Source organism: Taudactylus pleione, unplaced genomic scaffold, assembly GCF_031769625.1.
Source record: "Taudactylus pleione unplaced genomic scaffold, aTauple2 ptg000278l, whole genome shotgun sequence".
NCBI lineage: Eukaryota > Metazoa > Chordata > Amphibia > Anura > Myobatrachidae > Taudactylus > Taudactylus pleione.
In genome coordinates this window covers 457,851-474,860 of record NW_028284680.1, presented here as the reverse complement: position 1 = coordinate 474,860, position 17,010 = coordinate 457,851, and the positions used below count along the sequence as shown (strand labels likewise).

General features: G+C 47.5%; 1 protein-coding gene across 1 annotated transcript in view; it reads left to right on the top strand.

Moving 5' to 3' along the window:
* LOC148513469 (uncharacterized) overlaps positions 1–17,010 on the top strand; it is a 466,228-nt gene that overhangs the window by 196,362 nt on the left and 252,856 nt on the right. The window lies entirely within an intron of this gene.

Sequence of the window (17,010 nt, the reverse complement as noted above, 5' to 3'; positions counted from 1 at the left end):
CATGTTACATGAGGCATATACCATACGGCCCCAGTGTACGGCATGTTACATGAGGCATATACCGTACGGCCCCAGTGTACGGCATGTTACATGAGGCATATACCGTACGGCCCCAGGGTACGGCATGTTACATGAGGCATATACCGTACGGCCCCAGTGTACGGCATGTTACATGAGGCATATACCGTACGGCCCCAGTGTACGGCATGTTACATGAGGCATATACCGTACGGCCCCAGTGTACGGCATGTTACATGAGGCATATACTTTACGGCCCCAGTGTACGGCATGTTACATGAGGCATATACTATACGGCCCCAGTGTACGGCATGTTACATGAGGCATATACTATACGGCCCCAGTGTACGGCATGTTACATGAGGCATATACTATACGGCCCCAGTGTACGGCATGTTACATGAGGCATATACCATACGGCCCCAGTGTACGGCATGTTACATGAGGCATATACCATACGGCCCCAGTGTACGACATGTTACATGAGGCATATACTATACGGCCCCAGTGTACGGCATGTTACATGAGGCATATACTATACGGCCCCAGTGTACGGCATGTTACATGAGGCATATACTATACGGCCCCAGTGTACGGCATGTTACATGAGGCATATACTATACGGCCCCAGTATACGGCATGTTACATGAGGCATATACTATACGGCCCCAGTGTACGGCATGTTACATGAGGCATATACTATACGGCCCCAGTGTACGGCATGTTACATGAGGCATATACTATACGGCCCCAGTGTACGGCATGTTACATGAGGCATATACCGTACGGCATGTTACATGAGGCATATACTATACGGCCCCAGTGTACAGTATGTTACATGAGGCATATACTATACGGCCCTAGTGTACGGTATGTCACATGAGGCATATACTATACGGCCCCAGTGTACGGCATGTTACATGAGGCATATACTATACGGCCCCAGTGTACGGCATGTTACATGAGGCATATACCATACGGCCCCAGTGTACGGCATGTTACATGAGGCATATACTATACTGCCCCAGGGTACGGCATGTTACATGAGGCATATACTATACGGCCCCAGTGTACGGCATGTTACATGAGGCATATACTATACGGCCCCAGTGTACGGCATGTTACATGAGGCATATACTATACGGCCCCAGTGTACGGCATGTTACATGAGGCATATACTATACAGCCCCAGTGTACGGCATGTTACATGAGGCATATACCGTACGGCCCCAGTGTACGGCATGTTACATGAGGCATATACTATACGGCCCCAGTGTACGGCATGTTACATGAGGCATATACTATACGGCCCCAGTGTACGGCATGTTACATGAGGCATATACTGTTTGGCCCCAGTATACGGCATGTTACATGAGGCATATACTATACGGCCCCAGTGTACGGCATGTTACATGAGGCATATACCATACGGCCCCAGTGTACGGCATGTTACATGAGGCATATACTATACGGCCCCAGTGTACGGCATGTTACGTGAGGAATATACTATACGGCCCCAGTGTACGGCATGTTACATGAGGCATATACTATACAGCCCCAGTGTACGGCATGTTACATGAGGCATATACTATACGGCCCCAGTGTACGGCATGTTACATGAGGCATATACTATACGGCCCCAGGGTACGGCATGTTACATGAGGCATATACTATGCGGCCCCAGTGTACGGCATGTTACATGAGGCATATACTATACGGCCCCAGTGTACGGCATGTTACATGAGGCATATACTGTACGGCCCCAGTGTACTTCATGCTACATGAGGCATATACTATACGGGAAATGGGAGGGGCTGGGCTGCACATCCTAATATTAAACCTGATAATAGGTTCTACCATGCTGAGACCAGTAGTTCTACAGCAAAAAGGAGAGGGGGGGTGGAGCAGGTGCACACTATAAGCACTAAGAATACAAATGATCAAAATATCTATAATAGACTGCAATAATTAACATGGTTTTAAATGTAAGGTTTCTTAGTACATGTTTGGCCAAAGATGTTTGCCCACCTACCACGTCACGGTGAACCTTATACAGGTGGGTCCCTAACATCTCTAATACTAACACACTAATTAATTTATCTAGGTCTTACCTATCATAGAGCCCATTAGATGTGTGTACTGCAATGCAAGGACCCATACCAGTTAAAATCACCTGGGGCAGGCAGGAAGAGTGTGAGCCCAAAGAAGGGGTCTCACCTTCAGAATGTACCTTAAATACACACACACAGGAAATGGGAGGGGCTGGGCTGCACATCCTAATATTAAACATGATAATAGGTGCTACCATGCTGTATAAGGTTCACCGTGACGTGGTAGGTGGGCCAACATCTTTGGCCAAACATGTACTAAGAAACCTTACATTTAAAACCATGTTAATTATTGCAGTCTATTATAGATATTTTGATCATTTGTATTCTTAGTGCTTATAGTGTGCACCTGCTCCTCCCCCCCCCCCCCCCGCCCCCTCTCCTTTTTGCTGCATATACTATACGGCCCCAGTGTACGGCATGTTACATGAAGCATATACTATACGGCCCCAGTGTACGGCATGTTACATGAGGCATATACTATACGGCCCCAGTGTACAGCATGTTACATGAGGCATATACTACATACGGCCCCAGTGTACGGCATGTTACATGAGGCATATACTATACGGCCCCAGTGTACGGCATGTTACATGAGGCATATACTATACGGCCCAGGGTACGGCATGTTACATGAGGCATATACTATACGGCCCCAGTGCATGGCATGTTACATGAGGCATATACTATACGGCCCCAGAGTACGCATGTTACATGAGGCATATACTATACGGCCCCAGTGTACGGCATGTTACATGAGGCATATACTATATGGCCCAGGGTACGGCATGTTACATGAGGCATATACTATACGGCCCCAGTGCATGGCATGTTACATGAGGCATATACTATACGGCCCCAGTGTACGGCATGTTGCATGAGGCATATACTATACGGCCCCAGTGTACGGCATGTTACATGAGGTATATAACATAAGGCCGGCTTGTTTGGGTTCAGGATATGATTTCAACATTCAAAATGTCGAAAATGAGAATGGGGACACTGTCAGGTTGAATCTGACCTGCTGACATGCTAATAATGCCATTGAAGTTGTCAAACCGACACTATTAAAATGCTTCCAATCGCATCTGAACTATATCCTGTTTGTTTTGCATGTATAACCTTATAGATGTTCAGAAGTAGTTTAGAATATATTTAATTATGATGGCCAATGCTGACATCTGCTTTCCTCCAAATGTCCCTCAGTCACTACACTGATCACAGCTACATCCAGCCCCTGGGCCCTCCCCTTACACCATTCTGTCACCTCACACAATGCTGACATCTGCTTTCCTCCAAATATCCCTCAGACACTACACTGATCACAGCTACATCCAGCCCCTGGGCCCTCCCCTTACACCATTCTGTCACCTCACACAATGCTGACATCTGCTTTCCTCCAAATGTCCCTCAGACACTACACTAATCACAGCTACATCCAGCCCCTGGGCCCTCCCCTTACACCATTCTGTCACCTCACACAATGCTGACATCTGCTTTCCTCCAAATATCCCTCAGACACTACACTGATCACAGCTACAACCAGCCCCTGGGCCCTTACACCATTCTGTCACCTCACACAATGCTGACATCTGCTTTCCTCCAAATGTCCCTCATACACTACACTGATCACAACTTCATCCAGCCCCTGGGCCCTCTCCTTACACCGTTCTGTCACCTCACACAATGCTGACATCTGCTTTCCTCCAAATGTCCCTCATACACAACATTGATCACAGCTTCATCCAGCCCCTGGGCCCTCCCCTTACACCATCTGTCACCTCACACAATGCTGACATCTGCTTTCCTCCAAATGTCCCTCATATACTACACTGACCACAGCTTCATCCAGCCCCTTACACCGTTCTGTCACCTCACACAATGCTGACATCTGTTTTCCTCCAAATGTCCCTCATACACTACACTGATCACAGCTACATCCAGCCCCTGGACCCTCCCCTTACACCGTTCTGTCACCTCACACAATGCTGACATCTGCTTTCCTCCAAATGTCCCTCATACACTACACTGATCACAGCTACATCCAGCCCCTGGACCCTCCCCTTACAACGTTCTGTCACCTCACACAATGCTGACATTGCTTTCCTCCAAATGTCCCTCATACACTACACTGATCACAGCTACATCCAGCCCCTGAGCCCTCCCCTTACCCCATTCTGTCACCTCACACAATGCTGACATCTGCTTTCCTCCAAATGTCCCTCAGACACTACACTGATCACAGCTACATCCAGCCCCTGGGCCCTTACACCATTCTGTCAACTCACACAATGCTGACATCTGCTTTCCTCCAAATGTCCCTGATACACTACACTGATCACAGCTACATCCAGCCCCGGGGCCCTTACACCATTCTGTCCCCTCACACAATGCTGACATCTGTTTTCCTCCAAATGTCCCTCAGACACTACACTGATCAAAGCTACATCCAGCCCCTTACACCATTCTGTCACCTCACACAATGCTGACATCTGTTTTCCTCCAAATGTCCCTCATAAACTACACTGATCACAGCTACATCCAGCCCCTGGACCTTCCCCTTACACCGTTCTGTCACCTCACACAATGCTGACATCTGCTTTCTTCCAAATGTTCCTCATTACACTACACTGATCACAGCTACATCCAGCCCCTTACACCGTTCTGTCACCTCACACAATGCTGACATCTGCTTTCCTCCAAATGTCCCTCAGACACTACACTGATCACAGCTACATCCAGCCTTTTACACCGTTCTGTCACCTCACACAATGCTGACATCTGCTTTCCTCCAAATGTCCCTCATACACTACACTGATCACAGCTACATCCAGCCCCTGGACCCTCCCCTTACACCGTTCTGTCACCTCACACAATGCTGACATTGCTTTCCTCCAAATGTCCCTCATACACTACACTGATCACAGCTATATCCAGCCCCTGAGCCCTCCCCTTACCCCATTCTGTCACCTCACACAATGCTGACATCTGCTTTCCTCCAAATGTTCCTCTGACACTACACTGATCACAGCTACATCCAGCCCCTGGACCCTTACACCATTCTGTCACCTCACACAATGCTGAAATCTGCTTTCCTCCAAATGTTCCTCATACACTACACTGATCACAGCTACATCCAGCCCCTTACACCATTCTGTCACCTCACACAATGCTGACATCTGCTTTCCTCCAAATGTTCCTCAGACACTACTCTGATCACAGCTTCATCCAGCCCCTGGGCCACATCCAGCCCCTTACACCGTTCTGTCACCTCACACAATGCTGACATCTGTTTTCCTCCAAATGTCCTTCAAATACTACACTGATCAGAGCTACATCCAGCCCCTGTGCCCTCCCCTTACACCGTTCTGTCACCTCACACAATGCTGACATCTACTTTCCTCCAAATGTCCCTCATACACTACACTGATCACAGCTACATGCAGCCCCTGAGCCCTCTTCTTACACCATTCTGTCACCTCACACAATGCAGACATCTGCTTTCCTCCAAATGTCCCTCATACACTACACTGATCACAGCTTCATCCAGCCCCTGGGCCCTCCCCTTACACCCTTCTGTCACCTCACACAATGCTGACATCTGCTTTCCTCCAATTGTCCCTCAAACACTACACTGATCACAGCTACATCCAGCCCCTGGGCCCTCCCCTTACACCATTCTGTCACCTCACACAATGCTGACATCTGCTTTCCTCCAAATGTCCCTCATACACTACACTGATCACAACTTCATCCAGCCCCTGGGACCTCCCCTTACACCATTCTGTCACCTCACACAATGCAGACATCTGCTTTCCTCCAAATGTCCCTCATATACTACACTGACCACAGCTTCATCCAGCCCCTTACACCGTTCTGTCACCTCACACAATGCTGACATCTGTTTTCCTCCAAATGTCCCTCATACACTACACTGACCACAGCTTCATCCAGCCCCTTACACCGTTCTGTCACCTCACACAATGCTGACATCTGTTTTCCTCCAAATGTCCCTCATACACTACACTGATCACAGCTACATCCAGCCCCTGGACCCTCCCCTTACACCGTTCTGTCACCTCACACAATGCTGACATCTGCTTTCCTCCAAATGTCCCTCATACACTACACTGATCACAGCTACATCCAGCCCCTGGACCCTCCCCTTACAACGTTCTGTCACCTCACACAATGCTGACATCTGCTTTCCTCCAAATGTCCCTCAGACACTACACTGATCACAGCTACATCCAGCCTTTTACACCGTTCTGTCACCTCACACAATGCTGACATCTGCTTTCCTCCAAATGTCCCTCATACACTACACTGATCACAGCTACATCCAGCCCCTGGACCCTCCCCTTACACCGTTCTGTCACCTCACACAATGCTGACATTGCTTTCCTCCAAATGTCCCTCATACACTACACTGATCACAGCTACATCCAGCCCCTGAGCCCTCCCCTTACCCCATTCTGTCACCTCACACAATGCTGACATCTGCTTTCCTCCAAATGTTCCTCTGACACTACACTGATCACAGCTACATCCAGCCCCTGGACCCTTACACCATTCTGTCACCTCACACAATGCTGAAATCTGCTTTCCTCCAAATGTTCCATATACACTACACTGATCACAGCTACATCCAGCCCCTTACACCATTCTGTCACCTCACACAATGCTGACATCTGCTTTCCTCCAAATGTTCCTCAGACACTACTCTGATCACAGCTTCATCCAGCCCCTGGGCCACATCCAGCCCCTTACACCGTTCTGTCACCTCACACAATGCTGAAATCTGCTTTCCTCCAAATGTTCCTCATAAACTACACTGATCACAGCTACATCCAGCCCCTTACACCATTCTGTCACCTCACACAATGCTGACATCTGCTTTCCCCCAAATGTTCCTCAGACACTTCACTGGTCACAGCTTCATCCAGCCCCTGGGCCCTCCCCTTACACCGTTCTGTCACCTCTCACAATGCTGACATCTGCTTTCCTCCAAATGTTCCTCAGACACTACACTGATCACAGCTTCATCCAGCCCCTTGGCCCTCCCCTTACACCGTTCTTTCACCTCACACAATGCTGACATCTGCTTTCCTCCAAATGTCCCTCCGACACTACACTAATCACAGCTACATCCAGCCCCTGGACCCTTACACCGTTCTGTCACCTCACACAATGCTGACATCTGCTTTCCTCCAAATGTTCCTCATTACACTACACTGATCACAGCTACATCCAGCCCCTTACACCGTTCTGTCATCTAACACAATGCTGACATCTGCTTTCCTCCAAATGTCCCTCAGACACTACACTGATCACAGCTACATCCAGCCCCTGGGCCCTCCCCTTACACCGTTCTGTCACCTCACACAATGCTGACATCTGCTTTCCTCCAAATGTCCCTCAGACACTACACTGATCACAGCTACATCCAGCCCCTGGACCCTTACACCATTCTGTCACCTCACACAATGCTGACATCTGCTTTCCTCCAAATGTCCCTCAGACACTACACTGATCACAGCTACATCCAGCCCCTGGACCTTCCCCTTACACAGTTCTGTCACCTCACACAATGCTGACATCTGCTTTCCTCCAAATGTCCCTCAGACACTACACTGATCACAGCTACATCCAGCCCCTGGACCCTTACACCATTCTGTCACCTCACACAATGCTGACATCTGCTTTCCTCCAAATGTTCCTCATTACACTACACTGATCACAGCTACATCCAGCCCCTTACACCGTTCTGTCACCTCACACAATGCTGACATCTGCTTTCCTCCAAATGTCCCTCAGACACTACACTGATCACAGCTACATCCAGCCCCTGAGCCCTCCCCTTACCCCATTCTGTCACCTCACACAATGCTGACATCTGCTTTCCTCCAAATGTTCCTCTGACACTACACTGATCACAGCTACATCCAGCCCCTGGACCCTTACACCATTCTGTCACCTCACACAATGCTGAAATCTGCTTTCCTCCAAATGTTCCTCATACACTACACTGATCACAGCTACATCCAGCCCCTTACACCATTCTGTCACCTCACACAATGCTGACATCTGCTTTCCTCCAAATGTTCCTCAGACACTACTCTGATCACAGCTTCATCCAGCCCCTGGGCCACATCCAGCCCCTTACACCGTTCTGTCACCTCACACAATGCTGACATCTGTTTTCCTCCAAATGTCCTTCAAACACTACACTGATCAGAGCTACATCCAGCCCCTGTGCCCTCCCCTTACACCGTTCTGTCACCTCACACAATGCTGACATCTACTTTCCTCCAAATGTCCCTCATACACTACACTGATCACAGCTACATGCAGCCCCTGAGCCCTCTTCTTACACCATTCTGTCACCTCACACAATGCAGACATCTGCTTTCCTCCAAATGTCCCTCATACACTACACTGATCACAGCTTCATCCAGCCCCTGGGCCCTCCCCTTACACCATTCTGTCACCTCACACAATGCTGACATCTGCTTTCCTCCAATTGTCCCTCAAACACTACACTGATCACAACTTCATCCAGCCCCTGGGACCTCCCCTTACACCATTCTGTCACCTCACACAATGCAGACATCTGCTTTCCTCCAAATGTCCCTCATATACTACACTGACCACAGCTTCATCCAGCCCCTTACACCGTTCTGTCACCTCACACAATGCTGACATCTGTTTTCCTCCAAATGTCCCTCATACACTACACTGATCACAGCTACATCCAGCCCCTGGACCCTCCCCTTACACCGTTCTGTCACCTCACACAATGCTGACATCTGCTTTCCTCCAAATGTCCCTCATACACTACACTGATCACAGCTACATCCAGCCCCTGGACCCTCCCCTTACAACGTTCTGTCACCTCACACAATGCTGACATCTGCTTTCCTCCAAATGTCCCTCAGACACTACACTGATCACAGCTACATCCAGCCTTTTACACCGTTCTGTCACCTCACACAATGCTGACATCTGCTTTCCTCCAAATGTCCCTCATACACTACACTGATCACAGCTACATCCAGCCCCTGGACCCGCCCCTTACACCGTTCTGTCACCTCACACAATGCTGACATTGCTTTCCTCCAAATGTCCCTCATACACTACACTGATCACAGCTACATCCAGCCCCTGAGCCCTCCCCTTACCCCATTCTGTCACCTCACACAATGCTGACATCTGCTTTCCTCCAAATGTTCCTCTGACACTACACTGATCACAGCTACATCCAGCCCCTGGACCCTTACACCATTCTGTCACCTCACACAATGCTGAAATCTGCTTTCCTCCAAATGTTCCATATACACTACACTGATCACAGCTACATCCAGCCCCTTACACCATTCTGTCACCTCACACAATGCTGACATCTGCTTTCCTCCAAATGTTCCTCAGAAACTACTCTGATCACAGCTTCATCCAGCCCCTGGGCCACATCCAGCCCCTTACACCGTTCTGTCACCTCACACAATGCTGAAATCTGCTTTCCTCCAAATGTTCCTCAGACACTTCACTGGTCACAGCTTCATCCAGCCCCTCGGCCCTCCCCTTACACCGTTCTGTCACCTCTCACAATGCTGACATCTGCTTTCCTCCAAATGTTCCTCAGACACTACACTGATCACAGCTTCATCCAGCCCCTTGGCCCTCCCCTTACACCGTTCTTTCACCTCACACAATGCTGACATCTGCTTTCCTCCAAATGTCCCTCCGACACTACACTAATCACAGCTACATCCAGCCCCTGGACCCTTACACCGTTCTGTCACCTCACACAATGCTGACATCTGCTTTCCTCCAAATGTTCCTCATTACACTACACTGATCACAGCTACATCCAGCCCCTTACACCGTTCTGTCATCTAACACAATGCTGACATCTGCTTTCCTCCAAATGTCCCTCAGACACTACACTGATCACAGCTACATCCAGCCCCTGGGCCCTCCCCTTACACCGTTCTGTCACCTCACACAATGCTGACATCTGCTTTCCTCCAAATGTCCCTCAGACACTACACTGATCACAGCTACATCCAGCCCCTGGACCCTTACACCATTCTGTCACCTCACACAATGCTGACATCTGCTTTCCTCCAAATGTCCCTCAGACACTACACTGATCACAGCTACATCCAGCCCCTGGACCTTCCCCTTACACAGTTCTGTCACCTCACACAATGCTGACATCTGCTTTCCTCCAAATGTCCCTCAGACACTACACTGATCACAGCTACATCCAGCCCCTGGACCCTTACACCATTCTGTCACCTCACACAATGCTGACATCTGCTTTCCTCCAAATGTTCCTCATTACACTACACTGATCACAGCTACATCCAGCCCCTTACACCGTTCTGTCACCTCACACAATGCTGACATCTGCTTTCCTCCAAATGTCCCTCAGACACTACACTGATCACAGCTACATCCAGCCCCTTACACCGTTCTATCACCTCACACAATGCTGACATCTGCTTTCCTCCAAATTTTCCTCATTACACTACACTGATCACAGCTACATCCAGCCCTTGTGCCCTCCCCTTACAACGTTCTGTCACCTCACACAATGCTGACATCTGCTTTCCTCCAAATGTTCCTCATAGACTACACTGATCACAGCTACATCCAGCCCCTTCCACCATTCTATCACCTCACACAATGCTGACATCTGCTTTCCTCCAAATGTTCCTCAGACACTACACTGATCACAGCTTCATCCAGCCCCTGGGCCCTCCCCTTACACCGTTCTGTCACCTCACACAATGCTGACATCTGCTTTCCTCCAAATGTTCCTCAGACACTACACTGATCACAGCTTCATCCAGCCCCTGGGCCCTCCCCTTACACCATTCTGTCACCTCACACAATGCTGACATCTGCTTTCCTCCAATTGTCCCTCAAACACTACACTGATCACAACTTCATCCAGCCCCTGGGACCTCCCCTTACACCATTCTGTCACCTCACACAATGCAGACATCTGCTTTCCTCCAAATGTCCCTCATATACTACACTGACCACAGCTTCATCCAGCCCCTTACACCGTTCTGTCACCTCACACAATGCTGACATCTGTTTTCCTCCAAATGTCCCTCATACACTACACTGATCACAGCTACATCCAGCCCCTGGACCCTCCCCTTACACCGTTCTGTCACCTCACACAATGCTGACATCTGCTTTCCTCCAAATGTCCCTCATACACTACACTGATCACAGCTACATCCAGCCCCTGGACCCTCCCCTTACAACGTTCTGTCACCTCACACAATGCTGACATCTGCTTTCCTCCAAATGTCCCTCAGACACTACACTGATCACAGCTACATCCAGCCTTTTACACCGTTCTGTCACCTCACACAATGCTGACATCTGCTTTCCTCCAAATGTCCCTCATACACTACACTGATCACAGCTACATCCAGCCCCTGGACCCGCCCCTTACACCGTTCTGTCACCTCACACAATGCTGACATTGCTTTCCTCCAAATGTCCCTCATACACTACACTGATCACAGCTACATCCAGCCCCTGAGCCCTCCCCTTACCCCATTCTGTCACCTCACACAATGCTGACATCTGCTTTCCTCCAAATGTTCCTCTGACACTACACTGATCACAGCTACATCCAGCCCCTGGACCCTTACACCATTCTGTCACCTCACACAATGCTGAAATCTGCTTTCCTCCAAATGTTCCATATACACTACACTGATCACAGCTACATCCAGCCCCTTACACCATTCTGTCACCTCACACAATGCTGACATCTGCTTTCCTCCAAATGTTCCTCAGACACTACTCTGATCACAGCTTCATCCAGCCCCTGGGCCACATCCAGCCCCTTACACCGTTCTGTCACCTCACACAATGCTGAAATCTGCTTTCCTCCAAATGTTCCTCATAAACTACACTGATCACAGCTACATCCAGCCCCTTACACCATTCTGTCACCTCACACAATGCTGACATCTGCTTTCCCCCAAATGTTCCTCAGACACTTCACTGGTCACAGCTTCATCCAGCCCCTCGGCCCTCCCCTTACACCGTTCTGTCACCTCTCACAATGCTGACATCTGCTTTCCTCCAAATGTTCCTCAGACACTACACTGATCACAGCTTCATCCAGCCCCTTGGCCCTCCCCTTACACCGTTCTTTCACCTCACACAATGCTGACATCTGCTTTCCTCCAAATGTCCCTCCGACACTACACTAATCACAGCTACATCCAGCCCCTGGACCCTTACACCGTTCTGTCACCTCACACAATGCTGACATCTGCTTTCCTCCAAATGTTCCTCATTACACTACACTTATCACAGCTACATCCAGCCCCTTACACCGTTCTGTCATCTAACACAATGCTGACATCTGCTTTCCTCCAAATGTCCCTCAGACACTACACTGATCACAGCTACATCCAGCCCCTGGGCCCTCCCCTTACACCGTTCTGTCACCTCACACAATGCTGACATCTGCTTTCCTCCAAATGTCCCTCAGACACTACACTGATCACAGCTACATCCAGCCCCTGGACCCTTACACCATTCTGTCACCTCACACAATGCTGACATCTGCTTTCCTCCAAATGTCCCTCAGACACTACACTGATCACAGCTACATCCAGCCCCTGGACCTTCCCCTTACACAGTTCTGTCACCTCACACAATGCTGACATCTGCTTTCCTCCAAATGTCCCTCAGACACTACACTGATCACAGCTACATCCAGCCCCTGGACCCTTACACCATTCTGTCACCTCACACAATGCTGACATCTGCTTTCCTCCAAATGTTCCTCATTACACTACACTGATCACAGCTACATCCAGCCCCTTACACCGTTCTGTCACCTCACACAATGCTGACATCTGCTTTCCTCCAAATGTCCCTCAGACACTACACTGATCACAGCTACATCCAGCCCCTTACACCGTTCTATCACCTCACACAATGCTGACATCTGCTTTCCTCCAAATTTTCCTCATTACACTACACTGATCACAGCTACATCCAGCCCTTGTGCCCTCCCCTTACAACGTTCTGTCACCTCACACAATGCTGACATCTGCTTTCCTCCAAATGTTCCTCATAGACTACACTGATCACAGCTACATCCAGCCCCTTCCACCATTCTATCACCTCACACAATGCTGACATCTGCTTTCCTCCAAATGTTCCTCAGACACTACACTGATCACAGCTTCATCCAGCCCCTGGGCCCTCCCCTTACACCGTTCTGTCACCTCACACAATGCTGACATCTGCTTTCCTCCAAATGTTCCTCAGACACTACACTAATCACAGCTACATCCAGCCCCTGGACCCTTACACCATTCTGTCACCTCACACAATGCTGAAATCTGCTTTCCTCCAAATGTTCCTCATACACTACACTGATCACAGCTACATCCAGCCCCTTACACCATTCTGTCACCTCACACAATGCTGACCTCTGCTTTCCCCCAAATGTTCCTCAGACACTACACTGATCACAGCTTCATCCAGCCCCTGGGCCCTCCCCTTACACCGTTCTGTCACCTCACACAATGCTGACATCTGCTTTCCTCCAAATGTCCCTCATACACTACACTGATCACAGCTTCATCCAGCCCCTGGGCTCTTCCCTTACACCGTTCTGTCACCTCATACAATGAGAGCTAACAGATGATTGGCTGATGCCATGTGCAATACCTTTTCCCTGTACACAATTTTTGATATATTTCCACCATACTGTTTTTATAATATACAGCAAATATATGATTTTGATGGGTAAATTGGATGCCTACCCTGGTCTTTACCCGTGACATATATTAAAAATGATTTTGACAATGAATAAATAACCATATTAGATTGCGCACAAGTAACTATCTAGTGATGTTTGGCCAGTCACTAATTTAATACTTATTTTAGAATTATTGAGAATCGATTAAGGATTCTGTTTACTAGGGAAATTGTCTTCTTTATTTCTTTTCTCTTATATGCATATGATTAAAAGTTATATTTGAGCTTATTTGCAATAATTCCATTACTGTAAGATTGCCCCCAAACACGGAGTCTTCTTTCTCTATCCAGTTGGTTATTTCTTATGTATCTTGCTTAGAAAATGTATCCTGTGTGCGGAATCCCCTAGATTCAGGATTATACCCCTGTAAGGAAATAATATACCCCTGTAAGGAAATAATCATCAGAGCATTACATGAGGTTTCTTTCGTCTTTCTATACATGTTTCTGTGCAGCTTTTTGCTAACGATACATAAATACATCTCTCTACATCATCACAGGAGATCACCGATTGTCACTATAGCCTTTTGTGTGCGATACATAAATACATCTCTCTACATCATCACAGGAGATCACCGATTGTCATTACAGCCTTTTGTGTGCGATACATAAATACATCTCTCTGCATCATCACAGGAGATCACCGATTGTCACTACAGCCTTTTGTGTGCGATACATAAATACATCTCTACATCATCACAGGAGATCACCGATTGTCACTACAGCCTTTTGTGTGCGATACATAAATACATCTCTCTGCATCATCACAGGAGATCACCGATTGTCACTACAGCCTTTTGTGTGCGATACATAAATACATCTCTCTGCATCATCACAGGAGATCACCGATTGTCACTACAGCCTTTTGTGTGCGATACATAAATACATCTCTCTGCATCATCACAGGAGATCACCGATTGTCACTACAGCCTTTTGTGTGCGATACATAAATACATCTCTCTACATCATCACAGGAGATCACCGATTGTCACTACAGCCTTTTGTGTGCGATACATAAATACATCTCTCTACATCATCACAGGAGATCACCGATTGTCATTACAGCCTTTTGTGTGCGATACATAAATACATCTCTCTGCATCATCACAGGAGATCACCGATTGTCACTACAGCCTTTTGTGTGCGATACATAAATACATCTCTCTGCATCATCACAGGAGATCACCGATTGTCACTACAGCCTTTTGTATGCGATACATAAATATATCTCTCTACATCATCACAGGAGATCACCGATTGTCACTACAGCCTTTTGTGTGCAATACATAAATACATCTCTCTACATCATCACAGGAGATCACCGATTGTCACTACAGCCTTTTGTGTGCATTACATAAATACATCTCTCTACATCATCACAGGAGATCACCGATTGTCACTACAGCCTTTTGTGTGCGATACATAAATACATCTCTCTACATCATCACACGAGATCACCGATTGTCACTACAGCCTTTTGTGTGCGATGCATAAATACATCTCTCTACATCATCACAGGAGATCACCGATTGTCACTACATCCTTTTGTGTGCGATACATAAATACATCTCTACATTATCACAGGAGATCACCGATTGTCACTACAGCCTTTTGTGTGCGATACATAAATACATCTCTACATCATCACAGGAGATCACCGATTGTCACTACAGCCTTTTGTGTGCGATACATAAATACATCTCTCTGCATCATCACAGGAGATCACCGATTGTCACTACAGCCTTTTGTGTGCGATACATAAATACATCTCTCTACATCATCACAGGAGATCACCGATTGTCACTACAGCCTTTTGTGTGCGATACATAAATACATCTCTCTACATCATCACAGGAGATCACCGATTGTCATTACAGCCTTTTGTGTGCGATACATAAATACATCTCTCTGCATCACCACAGGAGATCACCGATTGTCACTACAGCCTTTTGTGTGCGATACATAAATACATCTCTCTGCATCATCACAGGAGATCACCGATTGTCACTACAGCCTTTTGTGTGCGATACATAAATATATCTCTCTACATCATCACAGGAGATCACCGATTGTCACTACAGCCTTTTGTGTGCATTACATAAATACATCTCTCTACATCATCACAGGAGATCACTGATTGTCACTACAGCCTTTTGTGTGCAATACATAAATACATCTCTCTACATCATCACAAGAGATCACCGATTGTCACTACAGCCTTTTGTGTGCGATACATAAATACATCTCTCTACATCATCACAGGAGATCACCGATTGTCACTACAGCCTTTTGTGTGCGATACATAAATACATCTCTCTGCATCATCACAGGAGATCACCGATTGTCACTACAGCCTTTTGTGTGCGATACATAAATACATCTCTCTGCATCATCACAGGAGATCACCGATTGTCACTACAGCCTTTTGTGTGCGATACATAAATACATCTCTCTGCATCATCACAGGAGATCACCGATTGTCACTACAGCCTTTTGTGTGCGATACATAAATACATCTCTCTACATCATCACAGGAGATCACCGATTGTCACTACAGCCTTTTGTGTGCGATACATAAATACATCTCTCTACATCATCACAGGAGATCACCGATTGTCACTACAGCCTTTTGTGTGCAATACATAAATACATCTCTCTACATCATCACAGGAGATCACCGATTGTCACTACAGCCTTTTGTGTGCAATAAATAAATACATCTCTCTGCATCATCACAGGAGATCACCGATTGTCACTACAGCCTTTTGTGTGCGATACATAAATACATCTCTCTGCATCATCACAGGAGATCACCGATTGTCACTACATCCTTTTGTGTGCGATACATAAATACATCTCTCTACATAATCACAGGAGATCACCGATTGTCACTACAGCCTTTTGTGTGCGATACATAAATACATCTCTCTACATCATCACAGGAGATCACCGATTGTCACTACAGCCTTTTGTGTGCGATACATAAATACATCTCTCTGCATCATCACAGGAGATCACCGATTGTCACTACAGCCTTTTGTGTGCGATACATAAATACATCTCTCTA